This window comes from Neofelis nebulosa, chromosome 2 (genome assembly GCF_028018385.1).
Source record: "Neofelis nebulosa isolate mNeoNeb1 chromosome 2, mNeoNeb1.pri, whole genome shotgun sequence".
In the NCBI taxonomy this organism is placed as follows: Eukaryota; Metazoa; Chordata; class Mammalia; order Carnivora; family Felidae; genus Neofelis; species Neofelis nebulosa.
This window is the reverse complement of record NC_080783.1, coordinates 8,159,063-8,173,209: the sequence shown is the minus strand read 5'-3', so window position 1 is coordinate 8,173,209 and position 14,147 is coordinate 8,159,063. Positions and strand designations below refer to the sequence as shown.

At 49.1% G+C, this 14,147-nt stretch overlaps 1 long non-coding RNA gene across 1 annotated transcript; it reads left to right on the top strand.

Annotated features, from left to right (window-relative positions):
- The first annotated feature begins 4,892 nt into the window (after positions 1 to 4,892).
- On the top strand, positions 4,893 to 6,291 carry LOC131496135 (uncharacterized). The gene is made up of 3 exons (XR_009254332.1): positions 4,893 to 5,021; positions 5,328 to 5,710; positions 6,160 to 6,291. It is a non-coding gene; the product is annotated as an uncharacterized LOC131496135 (long non-coding RNA).
- The last annotated feature ends 7,856 nt before the right edge of the window (positions 6,292 to 14,147 follow it).

Sequence of the window (14,147 nt, the reverse complement as noted above, 5' to 3'; positions counted from 1 at the left end):
ACACCATCTCCTCCTCTAAAGGACTTCTCCCCCCAGACATGTGGCTCAGCACCATGGCTCTGGTTACCTGTGACCTAACCTGCAGGCATCTTCCCAAGAGCCTCCCTCCTGCTTTTCTGCCAGCTTCTCTCCACACAGCGTCCTCACCCAGCTCCACAGACTCACTCAACCCAAGGTCCCACACACTCAGAATGAAACACTGAAGGGGAAAACCCTTCCATGGGTCACAGGGCCAGGGAGGGGCTGAGTTAACCCTCAGACTCACCCCAGCTGAGAATATTTCTTTTCTTTCTCTCTTTTTTAAATTTTATTTTTAAGTAATTTCTACACCCAGTGTGGGGCCCAAACTCATAACCCCAAGATCAAGAGTTGCACGCTCTACTGACTAAGCCAGCCAGTCGCCCCAGAATATTTCTTATCAACTACAGTTTTTATAAGGTAGTAAAATACAAAATAACGGTCTAGCTTGGCATGTTCAGAACTTAAATAAATACAACATAAAACAGGTGAGGGGGCGGGGCTTGGCTGACTCAGTTGGTGGAATAGGTGACTCTTCATCTCAGGGCTGTGAGTTGGAGCCCCATAAGTGTAGAGGTTACTTTTTTAAAAATCTTGAGGGGCACCGGGTGGCTCAGTCATTGGAGCGTCCGACTCCTGATTTTGGTTCGGGTCATGACCACCTGGTTTGTGAGTTCAAGCCCCATGTTGGGCTCTATGCTGACAGTGTGGAGCCTGCTTGGGATTCTCTCTCTGCCCCTCCCCTGCTCACATTCTCTCTCTCTCTCTCTCTCTCTCTCTCAAAATAAATAAACAAACCTTTAAAAAATCTTAAGAAAAAAAAAGCAATACAATCATGGGTCTACAATTCTGAAAAAAAGGAAAAAAATTATAAACACATTTTTTTTCCCTTTTTCTTTTAGCAACAGTACTGCAATGAGCATTTTTGTAGCCGTATATTTTGGACACCTTAAAGATTCCTTCCAGATAACTTGTAGAGGTAGAACTGACAGGTCAGAAGATACTTGTAATTTTAAAGCTTGATTTCTCTCCAAAAAGGCTGTTCCAATTCTTTCACATTTCTAGAAATAATTCAGGAGAAAGCTGCTGCCCAATAGTGGGCATTGATCTGCTATAATCTGATGGTAATAAGGGGAAATGTTATTTTAAATGGTTTTATTTTGACTTCTTTGTATTAAGGAGATTAGACATTTTCTCTTCTTATTTCATTTATTTCATTGTTTTGATTCCTCTGCCCTGCTCACATCATCCATCTATCTGTTTGGTGCCATGTGCTTTATCAGAGCCCTTTGATGATGAGGGTATTTGCCTCTGTTGCCACATACATCTGGAAAATGTATTTTCCACATGTGTCTTTTGCCTTTAAATATGTTTTGCTGGTGGGGCGCCTGGGTGGCTCAGTCCGTCAAGCGTCTGACTTGATTTCAGCTCAGGTCATGATCTCACAATTTGAGAGTGTGAGCCCCGCATCGGGCTTGGTGCTGACAGCACAGAGCCTGCTTGGGATTTTCTCTCTCCCTCTCTCCGCCCTTCCCCCGCTCTCTCTCCCTTAAAATAAATAAATAAACTTAAAAAAATTTTTAATAAATAAATATGTTTTGTGAGTTTTGACATATAGAAATTTTTCATTAAAAAATTAGATCTAGGAGTGCCAGTCTGGCTCAGTTGGAAGAGCATGAACTCTTGATCTCAGCATCATGAGTTCAAGCCCCACGCTGAGTGCACAGATTACTAAAGAAAATATATAAACTTAAGAAAATTTAAGTCTAATAGGATTTGTTTTGTTTATTTCTATTTCTGTCTTGAATGTGGCACTCATCAATACTTCAGGAAACGAGGTACCATAGTCCCCCTTTATCCATGATTTCACTTTGGGTCTCATCACCCCGTCAACCATGGCCTGGGAGGAGGTGACCCTCCTTCTGACGTAACATCAGAAGGTCAACAGTAGCCTAATGCTAACGTCACAATGCCTACGTCATTCACCTCACTTCATCTCATCATGTAGACTTTTTATCATCTCGTATCATCACATGAAGGGTGAGCCCAGTACGATAAGATACTTTGAAAGAGAGAGATACATCCACATAACATATATATGGTTTTTTTTTTTCAAATTGTGGTATATTTTTATAATCGTTCTATTATCAGTTATTGTGGTTAATCTTTTACTGTGCCTAATTTATAAATTAAACTTATCAAATAAATCATTGGTATATCTGTACAGGAAAAAACAGCATATATAGGGTTTGGTACCACTCACAGTTTCAAGCATCCACTGGGGGTCTTGGGAAGTATTCCCCAAGGATAAGAGGGGACTGCTGTATGAATAGTAAGAATAAAAAGGAATATTGAGAGAGGGAGATAACGTAAGGAGAGGCTGAGTGTGGCAAGATCCCTATTCACTGTAGCCGATCCAGGTTCACACTGGAATTCCTGTCAGAGGTTGAGATGGAGGGATGGAGGAGGGAGGGAGGGAGGGAAGGAAGGGCAAAGGGGAAAAGGGACAGAGGAAGGACGGACCTGTATGGCAGGGGAGGGCCCAGCTAGACCCAGTGTATAGATCTGAGGATGTCTCCAGGGTGGTCCTGTCTCCAGGGCGGAACTGGAGGAGGCAGACTGCTGTGGCCAGGAAAACCAGATTATCTCATCCCAGAAGCCAACACCGTGTCTGAAACATCCAGAGAAGGGGACAGAACCTACACGGGGGGCTGTCCTTGGACCCAAGGGAGGGCACAGCTGTTTACTAGACAGGCAGTCTAAACACCACACCGGAAGTTCCGCAGAATCAAGGTCAGATTGACTTTGGTCAAGGCGGCTGGGGAGACCAGGTCAAAGGTGAGTCCTCAGTTAGCCCATCCCTAAGAAGTGAGGGGTGCTGCCCGAAGGAGCTTTTACCTGCTGCTCACTTTACAAAGACTCCACAGTTGTTTTCCTGTTTGCCAAGTTCGAATTTTAAAAACCACTGAAGTCAGTAAACTTGCCTTTCTCCCACAAAAAGCTGAAAAACCCTCAAACATGGTTTGTCTGTGAATTTTAAAAATTGTTCTCTGAGGGGTGCCTCAGTCAGCTAAGCATCTGACTCTTGACTTCAGCGCAGGTCATGATCTCACGGTTTGCGAGTTCAAGCCCCACATAGGGCTCCAGGCTGACAGTCGGAGCCTGCTTGGGATTCTCTCTCCTTCTCTCTCTGTGCCTCTCAGCCTCAGAAAAAAACAAAACAAAACAAAAAAAAACCTTAAAAAAAATCGGCCTCTGTGTTTTCACATTGTGTGTTTAGTGTTCTGCATAGTTGAATTTGAAAACAAAGGTCAGAAGCATTCTTCCTGACTTACTGTAGACGTTTCAAAAGAACAGGCTCTGGCTAATACTAAGAAGTTACAGAAATAGACTGTTTGGTCACTGGCTGCTTAAAATGGAAAAGCCAAAGTTTTTCCGAGAGGAAACAAAAGGACGTGAGGAGTCTAGACTCTGACCACTCTAACGGTGTGTGTGTGACTGAGTGGGACTGGAAGTTTTGGGGGGCTTGCTCAGCACTCTCTAAATCTGGTAAGCATTTTGGGGTGCTGATGAGCAGGATCTTTAGCTGCACAGCTGTTTTTTCCCTTTTTTTTTTTTTTTAATTTTGAGAGAGAGAGAATATGTGCATGGGGGAGGCTCAGAGAGAGAGAGAGAGAGAGACAGAGAGAGAGAATCTGAAGCAGGCTCTGAGCTTTCAGCAAGGACCCCAATGCGGGGCTGGAACTCACGCTGTGAGATCAAGACCTGACCCAAGGTCAGGAGGTCGGTCGCTTAACCGACTGAGCCAACCAGGCGCATCTCTGAACGAAGGCAGTTCTCGGTGGCGAGAGGGTGTGCCTGGGGCAGCCAGCAGGCTCCGTGGGATCCTGCCCCTGTGGAAACAGTATGAATGTGTGATCCCAGAGAGGGTGTGTGTCCCTGGGCCTGGCATTCTGTGTTACCAGGCAACCCAATGTGTCTGGGTGTGTCCCCTCAGAGCTCGCTCTCCTGCTAAAGTCTCCGGGCACAGCCTGCCTGGAGGGTGTCTGAGCTGTGACCATCCCCACCTGATCAGGTCTGTGACAGCCCCCGTGTCTAGCCTCAGTGAATACATGCACAAAAACACGAGGGGTGCGTGGCTCAGGTTCTCACAGACTGCTACCTCTGGATATTGTAGCTGAAACTAGAAGTTTCCATTTGGCCGTGTGTGTGTGTGTGTGTGTGTGTGTGTGTGTGTGTGTGTAGACCCCTCTGTGTCTGAGTGTTGGACTATGTAAGGCTCCAGAAGGACCCTGCGTGTGGCTGAGGGTTGAGAGCTCCTCCAGGAGCTGTTGTCCTCTCTGGGGACCAGCCTTGGGCATCAGGGGAATTCTGCAACAGTGATGGCACCTGACAGTCTTTTCACTGTCCTTGCAGGAATCTTTTGAACTCAGTATTTGGAACCAGCCCCAAGTCTCTTGGTACCGGTGGGCAGCGATCCCTCTAGGCAAAACTCAAATGTCTGGAAAAGTAACAAGGCAGACCTATGAGTGCCTAAAACTGGTCCTTAAAGGAATTTTTCAGAAAGAAAAAAAAAAGGGATTTAAAAATATTTTGAACAAAGAAAGAGACATCTTTGAAATAATCAAAGCACTTTCTAGGTTGATTCCTTTAGAGTTCTGTTCTATTTTGATTCTTAAGAGGTCTATTTTAATATTAAGGAGGTAAAAAAAAAAAAAAAAAAAGTTCAGAACAGGAGATGATTTGCTCCTGCCTCACAGGGAGGTGGAGACAGAGTTGGGACAAGAACCTGATCCTAGGGTTCACCCTCCCCCCCCCCCCCCCCCCAGGGTTTTCCCAGCCTGTTTCTGTTTCTGTTTACTTCTGTGTGTGTCTCTGGGCGTGTCCCCCTCTGGGTTGTGCACAAGCAGGCTCTAGGTGTGTCCCAGCTCAGAGCAGCTCCGCCAGCGGGGTGTTTCTCCCCTGCAGGGAAATTCCAGGGGGCAGAGCCGGCCTCAGCTGCGGTGAGACATTATTTCCTTGGGAGGAAACCGGCTCTCGGCAGCCAGGAAAGAAACAGTTTCCATTCTGAGAAGGAGGAGAGGAGAGAGGAGGGAGGAGGGAAGTGGGTGGGAGGAGGAAGGGGGAGGAGGTGGGAGGGGAAAGAGGGTGGGGGGAGGGAGGGGGAGGGGGAGGAGGCAGAAGGGAGTGGGGAGGTGGAAGGAGAGGAGGGAGGTGGGACGGAGCCACCCCAGGGCCCACAGGCCCGCGGGCTCCCTGAAGCCTCCAGACACGGTTTAAATTTAGCCCTTCTATTCTGGTTCTTGCAGCTCAGCCTCGCCCCGCAGCCATACAGCTGGCCAGTTTCCCCAAGCACGACTGCTCCTCCAGACATCGTAGAGGGTGGGATGTGTGAGCTTTTCTCCTGGAGAGGGCACCCCCCCTCCCCCGTGTCTTCTGGCCCTGTGGAATTGGGAGGTACAGAGGAATGGAAGAAACCCACCACCCTAACTCACATTCGGAACCTGGGGCCCCCATGTGCACGCTCCACTGACGCCACCCCCAGAAAGGATCATGGAGAGGAGGCCACGTGCCCAGCTGAGATGGGAACCGACCTAGTCCCGGTTCACTGGCTGGTGGAAACTCAGGCAAGAGAAGGAATGATTAAGGGAACATGCAGGAGGAACAGCAATGAGACATCATCCTAATTCCGGTGAGGCCACCTCATTCTGGTCTCTGCTCAGATGTCCCTTCCCTGACCACACCAGCCCCCACCTCTCCCTCCCTGCCTCTCACCTGCTTCCTTTTCTCCTGGTGTACCCGGCCATCTGATGATGGCACATACACCTTTGTTTAATGGAAGATCCAGGAGAGCAGGGCTCGGCTTTGCTCACTGCCGTGTCCCCAGCGTCTAGGGAAGTTGGCTGCATTAACTGAACATTTGCTCTGTGCCAGGCACTGTATCATGTGCTTTAAATGCGTTAAGTAATCTTAGCCTTACTGTGGTCCTGTGAGGGTTTTTACCCAAGTAGAAAAATGAAGCCCAGAGAAGTTAAGAATCTTGCCCAAGGACATAGGATTTGACCCTGGCCCTCTGTGCTCCTACACATGCCCTGGATCGCCAACCATAGTGACTTGGCCCTTTCCTCCACCCTCGCACAGCCTCTGCTGGGGGGACTACCCCGCTCCTTCTGCCCTTGCTGAGTTCCCTGTGCCAGTCTCAGGAATGCTGAACCAAACCCGTAGACCCTGAGCACCCCCAACCAGCCTGGCCTTTGGACAAGGAGAAGAGGAGCATTCATACTGAAGGGATCCAGAATCTCTCACTGTGAGTGGTTTCTCCCATACTCCCAGTATCTAAAAGCAGAGTCTCCCGGAAGGATTCAGCTGTCACCAGTCTCCTCCTCAGGAGATGGGCTCTTTCCACTGGAGAGAAATCTGCTTTGGAGTAAGAAATCACATAAGCAGGTATTGTCACAAGACTACCATATTTCCTATCTATTTTCCTAAGGGCCTACTTATCTTTCCTAAAAGCCATTTGATGGGACACCTGGGTGGCTCAGTCGGTTAAGCATCTGACTCATGGCTTCACCTCAGGGCATGATCTCATGGTTTTGTGAGTTGGAGCCCCCTCGTCGGGCTCTGCACCAACCGTGCGGAGCCTGCTTGGGATTCTCTCTCTCTCCCTCTATCCTGCCCCTCCCCTGCTCATGCTGTCTCTGTCTCTCTCAAAATAAATAAATAACATTGATAAATAAATAAATAAAATCCATTTGTTTTCCTGTAAATGCCCTTCTCCCCCTCCCCTTCCCCTATTAGGGTGGTATAGAAGCCCCAAATTCTAACCACCTCCTTGAATTTCATTTTTCTGTGAACTCACATGTATGTATATGAATTTTAAAATATCTCTTCTTTTGCAAATCTGTGTTTTGCCAGTTTAATTTGCATGTTCCCAAGAACTGAACCTAAGAGCGTACAGAAAAAAGTCTTCCTCCCAAACAATGCCAAGTTCAACCTGGAAGGAGAAACACCGGTGGTGCCATTTTTCAGATGGAAGGGGACCCGCTGACCCTGACCATTTGTTAGCAGTCAGGATGGATTTGTGCTAATTTTTCTGCTATCTGATCACTGTACATCCAAGGTCAGTATGATCTCTGCAACCGAGTTTCTTTCACACAGAGCGAACAGACACTGGAACCTACTTCCTCAGTCTGACTAGCATGCTTCCAGTTAAAAAGCCCACCAGGAAGGGGCGCCTGGGTGGCGCAGTCGGTTAAGCGTCCGACTTCAGCCAGGTCACGATCTCGCGGTCCGTGAGTTCGAGCCCCGCGTCAGGCTCTGGGCTGATGGCTCGGAGCCTGGAGCCTGTTTCCGATTCTGTGTCTCCCTCTCTCTCTGCCCCTCTCCCGCCCGTTCATGCTCTGTCTCTCTCTGTCCCAAAAATAAATAAAAAAAAAAACATTAAAAAAAAAAAAAAAAAAAAAAGCCCACCAGGAAGAGCCCCTGCCCCCAAGCAGCAGGTTCACTGGCCTAAGAGGGCAAAGTGGGCACTTACTCTGGGGGAAATCACTGTGGTCTGCAGTGCAACCCTTAGCTCTGTGGACCAGAGGGGATCCTTTTGGCAAGATTGACTCACACTAATCAAACTCACCAAGCACTGATGTAAAAACCAGAATGCTATCTTCGTATTTTGCCGAGAAGCCTGCTTGGCCCACGAGATGCTTACGTTGGCAGGTGTGGATGGTCTCTCTTTCCTGCTGGGTGAGTCTGGCAGGAAACTATACTAGAATGAGAAGTATAGTGGGTGGGCCTGGAATCTATTGGTGTATCTCAGTGGCCCAAAGTGATGAAAGGGTCAGATGTCTATGAGAAGAAGCCCCCTGCTGGACGTGTGGTTTGTTGGGAGAAAGCACCCATTCTTCAGCTCAAAGCTTATTTCAGAGAATGGCATATAAACCCTGATAAACTTGGAACGGGAACTGCTCTTAGTGCAGGGACACAGGGCAGCCTATCCACCAGCCCACCCCCAGGGAGCACTTCGACCTCTTAGCATCGTTCTGAGGTGTTCCCAGCGGTGGCTGCTGGCCTGCGGACATATCGGGTGAGAGAAGCTGGGGAGGAGAGCTGGTTGGCTGCCAGTAGGAGAGTGACATTTATTATATAGAGCCCCATGGTTGGCTTGGGAAGACAAGGTTAATCTCTGGATAGACAGAGATCTTGAACCCTAGCACTTGGATTTGGGACACCACAAGTAGACTTCTACCCAAAGAGCAACTCACCCCTAGCCCTGCCCAAAATTTACCACATAGTCATTTTTGGAGTTAAGGTACAATAGTCCTGTGAGACCCCTTTTGAAAAGCAAATCCACCTAAAGAGGAATACAGAATTCTTTCACCTAGGATCCTTGGAATTTTGTAGGTGGGTAAATGAATTCTAGAACTACCCTGCAATTTCTGGCTATATCTGAGTACTCCTGTTTCTGTGGAAAGACATTCTTTTTCCACAGACTGCTTGGAAATGACCAGAGAAGTAAAAAGGAAAGAACCAGGAGGGAAGTATTTATATGTAGATAGAAGCAATTTTCGAGACAATATTGTTAAACAAAAAAGCCAGGTGCAGACCAGGTGCCTAACATTTAAATAAGAAAAGGCAGGGTTCCAGCTCACGTTCATTTTTGCTTTAGATGTGGGGAGCGGCTCTGGAAGGAAGACGAAGCTGGTGAAGTTTGAGGCCAGCGGGACAGGGAGGGAGAGAAGCTTCTCACCACATTCTCATTTCGACTTTTAACTAGTGGCCCATGTGCTCAAAGAACAATTGGTTTTTAAAAATCCATTCGGGGGGCGCCTGGGTGGCTCGGTCGGTTAAGCGTCCGACTTCGGCTCAGGTCATGATCTCGCGGTCCGTGAGTTCGAGCCCCGTGTCGGGCTCTGTGCTGACAGCTCAGAGCCTGGAGCCTGTTTCAGATTCTGTGTCTCCCTCTCTCTCTGCCCCTCCCCTGTTCATGCTCTGTCTCTCTGTGTCTCAAAAATAAATAAACGTTAACAAAATTTTAAATAAATAAATAAATTAATTAATTAAAAAAATCCATTCGGGGGGCGCCTGGGTGGCTCGGTGGGTTAAGCGTCCGACTTCGGCTCAGGTCACGATCTCACGGTCCGCGAGTTCGAGCCCTGCGTCGGGCTCTGTGCTGACAGCTCAGAGCCTGGAGCCTGCTTCGGATTCTGTGTCTCCCTCTCTCTCTGACCCTCCCCCGTTCATTCTGTCTCTCTCTGTCTCAAAAATAAATAAATAAACATTAAAAAAAATAATAAAACAAAAATCCATTCGGCCTGATACTCCACCACAGGTGCTCCCGCCTCTGGCTTCAAGTCCTAGTTCTGTGCTGGGCTGTTCACCTGCTCCCAAACCCTCATCATGGGCCAGGCAGCACCACACATCCGCGGCGCAGGGACCCAGGGACCCTGGCAGGGAGCAAGTGTCGAGTGGGAGTGGCAGGCATGGAGGGTCCTCCAGCAAGACTTGTGGCACAGTCCATATCTTCACTTACACCTCATAATGCCCAGAAAGACTAGAAGGACCACAAGCATCTAACCAAGGCCATGGGGTTAGGGAAACTGAAGGACTCAAAAAAAAAAAAAAAAGTCTGCCTTTTGCTCCTTTTCCTGCTTCTATTCTTGCTAGGACTTGCACCCCCACCCCACTCTTCACATGCCTCATAATGCAAATAGCGTATGTCCTCCTTGTAAAGGATGAGGAGTTCATGATTACTCTAGAACAGGTAATCTCTAAGGAAGGACCAGGTGAGGAAGACTGAAGGAAGACATCGTATCTGTATTCCAGACTGCCCCCCCCCCCCAACCTGCCCGACACCCCGGCACAACACAGCTCACCGCCAAGACCCACTGGTTCCAAGGAATAACACCCGGGCCCTGTGTTCTAACCGGATCCTGGATGTCTGAGAAGACCCATATACCAGACCCAGGAAAATAGAAGGGGCTCTCCTTTCCTTTCTGAGCCTCCCAGACACCTTGTACACACTCGCGCTCTCTCTCTCTCGCTCTCGCTCTCGCTCTCTCTCTCTCTCTCGCTCTCTCGCTCTCTCGCTCTCGCTCTCTCTCGCTCTCTCGCTCTCGCTCTCTCTCGCTCTCGCTCTCGCTCTCTCTCGCTCTCGCTCTCTCGCTCTCTCTCGCTCTCGCTCTCGCTCTCGCTCGCTCTCGCTCTCTCTCTCGCTCTCGCTCGCTCTCGCTCTCTCTCTCGCTCTCTCGCTCTCGCTCGCTCTCTCGCTCTCGCTCTCGCTCTCTCTCTCGCTCTCTCGCTCTCTCTCTCGCTCTCTCGCTCGCTCTCGCTCTCTCGCTCGCTCTCGCTCTCTCTCGCTCTCTCGCTCTCGCTCTCTCTCGCTCTCTCTCTCTCGCTCTCGCTCTCGCTCTCTCTCGCTCTCTCTCTCTCGCTCTCGCTCTCGCTCTCTCTCGCTCGCTCGCTCTCTCTCTCGCTCTCTCTCTCTCTCGCTCTCGCTCTCTCGCTCTCGCTCGCTCGCTCTCTCGCTCTCGCTCTCGCTCTCGCGCTCTCTCTCGCTCTCTCTCTCGCTCTCTCTCGCTCTCGCTCGCTCTCGCGCTCTCTCTCGCTCTCTCTCGCTCTCGCTCTCTCTCGCTCTCGCTCTCTCGCTCTCGCTCTCTCTCGCTCTCGCTCTCTCGCTCTCGCTCTCGCTCTCTCTCCCTTCAGTAAGCTCTGCTTTTACCTCCTGCTGGCTCGAGTTTGATTTCTATCCTGGGAGCAGCCAGAGACCCTCTCGGCTGGTCCCTCAGGACCCCCCCACCCCTGGGTCCCCAGACGTGGCCTGCTGGCATTACCCCCAGGGTGTCATGTGGGCCACCCCCAGCAGATGGCAGCATGCAGCTGGCCTGCTGAGGAAGGGTGCCAGGCACACACAGCACCCAGGAATGGGGACTGGATGCCCAGAGAGAGGACTGGCAGGGTGATTCTGAGGGCAGGAGGCGCTGTGGACAGGACTGAGCAGGCCCCTTCATCTTTTCTGTTCCATAGGCCACTCTGGAGTCTGGTGAGACCCTTGGACCCTTCCCAGAGTGAGACTTTTAGTTGTTTGCTTTTAAGTAATGTCTACACTCAACATGGGGCTCTAACTCACAACCCAGAGATCAAGAGTCACATGCTCTACGAACTGAGCCATCCAGGTACCCCCAGAGTAAGATTTTTAAATGCATAAAGTAAAATGCCCAGGATTACAAACGAGGCAAGTTATACTGAAATACAGTATAGTGGTGGGCCTGATAACTTCTATGATTTTGAACTCATGATGAGCGTAGATATTCAAAATGTTGGCAACTGTGATGTGTTATGGAAATAGCTGTCACTCCCAGTAGGGACAAAGTCCCAGTAACCGCCTGCACTAATGTGATGTGATGTCTACACACACAATGGAAGGAAATGCTAGATTTCAATGAAAGATTAACGAAAATAGACATGTAAAAATTTCCCTTCCAAATTCATGGACTCCTAGAACCTTAATCACAGGCGAAGAAACTGAGGAGTGAAGGTTTGAAGGGGCACCAAGTGGGGAATCTAGCCCATCTCTCCAAACCAGTGTGTACTTTCTTTTTCTTTTTTTTTTTTTTATTTTTGGGACAGAGAGAGACAGAGCATGAATGGGGGAGGGGCAGAGAGAGAGGGAGACACAGAATCGGAAGCAGGCTCCAGGCTCTGAGCCATCAGCCCAGAGCCTGACGCGGGGCTCGAACTCACGGAGCGCGAGATCGTGACCTGGCTGAAGTCGGACGCTTAACCGACTGCGCCACCCAGGCGCCCCTCAGTGTGTACTTTCAAAGTGAGTGTCCGAGGGCTCCTGGGGGGCTCAGTCTGTTAACTGTCTGACTCTTGACCTCAGCTCAGGTCATGATCTCCCAGTTCGTGGGATTGAGCCCCGAGTCCGGCTCTGCACTGACGGAGAGGAGCCTGTTGGATTCTCTCTCCCTCTCTCTCTCTCCTTCTCTCTCTGTCTCTGATTTTCCCCATGTGCATACCAGCACACACTTTCCTTCAAAATAAATAAACTTTAGGAAAACAAAGTGAGGCAGCGCCTGGGTGGCTTAGGCCGTTAAAGCGTCTGACTTTGGCTTAGGTCATGATCTCATGGTTCCTGAGTTTGAGCCCCACATCGGGCTCTCTGCTCTGCGAATAGAGCCTGCTTTGGATCCTTTGTCCCTCTTTCTCTCTGCCCCTTCCATTCTCTCTCTCTCTCTCCCTCTCTCTCAAAAAATAAATAAAAACATTTTTAAAAAACAAAGTGAGTGTCAGAAACAAAACCAAAAAAATGTCAGAGACACAAAAGGGGTCTGGGGACTGGTCTAGCTTCTGCTAGGACACTTTGCCCCAGCTGGACACAGGCACGAAGTTTACGAGGGTGGATGTCCCACCCAACCCCTCCAGGCTCTCTGGTGACAGTTGAAAAACAGGGCCCGGCTGGGAAGACCGGTCAGGGTTTCTCTCCCTCTCATTTCTCCATCTCCCCTCCAACATCCCCCCTCCGCCACCCCATCCGCTGCACTTCTGGGGAGACCATTCCCGAGGAGCTGGAAGCCAAGAAATCCCCAGGAGCCTCCTCCCTTGGGAAGGTAGTTCACCCCAATAGTGGCCAACAGCAAGGAAGCCAGGGGAAGGCCTTCCTTCTGCTCATGCTTCAATCTTAACAGATACTCTGAGTCTTACTAAAAAGAGAAGCACAGGGGCACCTGGGTGGCTCTGCGGGTTAGGCGTCTGACTTCAGCTCAGGTCATGATCTCACGGTTTGTGGGTTCAAGCCCTGCATCGGGCTCTGCACTGATAGCTCGGAGCCTGGAGCCTACTTTGGATTCTGTGTCTCTCTCTCTGCTCCTCCCCCACTTGTGCTCTTTCTCTCTCAAGCACAAATAAACATTTTTTAAAAATTAAAAAAAGACAGAGAGAAACACAGGCCAAAAATGGCGACACCAGGCCAGGCCAAGTCACCAAACTGGGCTCAACACCTAACCTGATTGCAGTTTCAACCTCTGCTAGAATGGAAGTTTTAGCCTGTCAATTGGCGTGTTTTAAGTGTATTGTTTTTTTAAGTAATCTTTATATCCAACGTAGGGCTCGAACTCCTGTCACCTGGGTCCTCTGCCTCCCAAAAGGATCAGGAGATAATCCACCCAACAAGACCTTCCCTGCCCTTTCCCTTAAAGGAAAGTGACTCTGCCTCAAGCAATCCTTTCTTCTCTTTTGCTAACAACTTCCTTGCCCCACCCTCCTTCCTATAAAAACTTTCCATTTTGTACAACTCTTGGAGGTTCCCCTCTACTTGCTAGAGAGGATACTGCCCAATTCATCAGTTGCTGAATTAGATCTTCAATTTACTCAGCTGAATTTTTGTTCGTTAGCAGTCTGAACCTAAAAACAGGGCAAGGGCACCTGAGTGGCTCAGTCGGTTAAGCATCCAGCTCAGGTCAGGATCTCAAGGTTGGTGTGTTTGAGCCCTGCTTCAGGCTCTGTGCTGACAGCTCGGAGCCTGGAGCTGCTTTGGTTTCTGTCTCTCTCTCAAAATAAATAAACATTGAAAAAAAAAATTTTTTTTTTAAGTTATTTAAAAAACAGGTCAGCCAGATGCAGTTTACTGTTTGTTTGTTTGTTTGTTTGTTTGTTTGTTTTTTAAGATTTTATTTTTTGGGGCCCCTGGGTGGCTCAGTCAGTTAAGCCTCTGACTTCGGCTCAGGTCATGATCTCACTGCTGGTGGGTTGGTGGGTTCGAGCCTTGCATGGGGATCTATGCTGACAACTCAAGAGCCTCGAGCCTGCTGTGGATTGTGTCTCCCTCTCTCTCTGTCCCTCCCCCACTCGCTCTTGATTTTTATCTCTAAGATAAACATTAAAAAAAAATTTTTTTTTTAAATAATCTCTACAGTCAACATGGGGCTCAAACTCACAACCCCAAGATTAAGAGCTGCATGCTCAACCGACTGAGCCTGGGTACAGTCTTACTTTATGTCTCAGGGCTTGGCATATTCCTTTTCAGTTTCACTTGTGTTTTAAAAAATTTGAAACCCACATGATGGGGCGCCTGGGTGGCGCAGTCGGTTAAGTGTCCGACTTCAGCCAGGTCACGATCTCGCGGTCCATGAGTT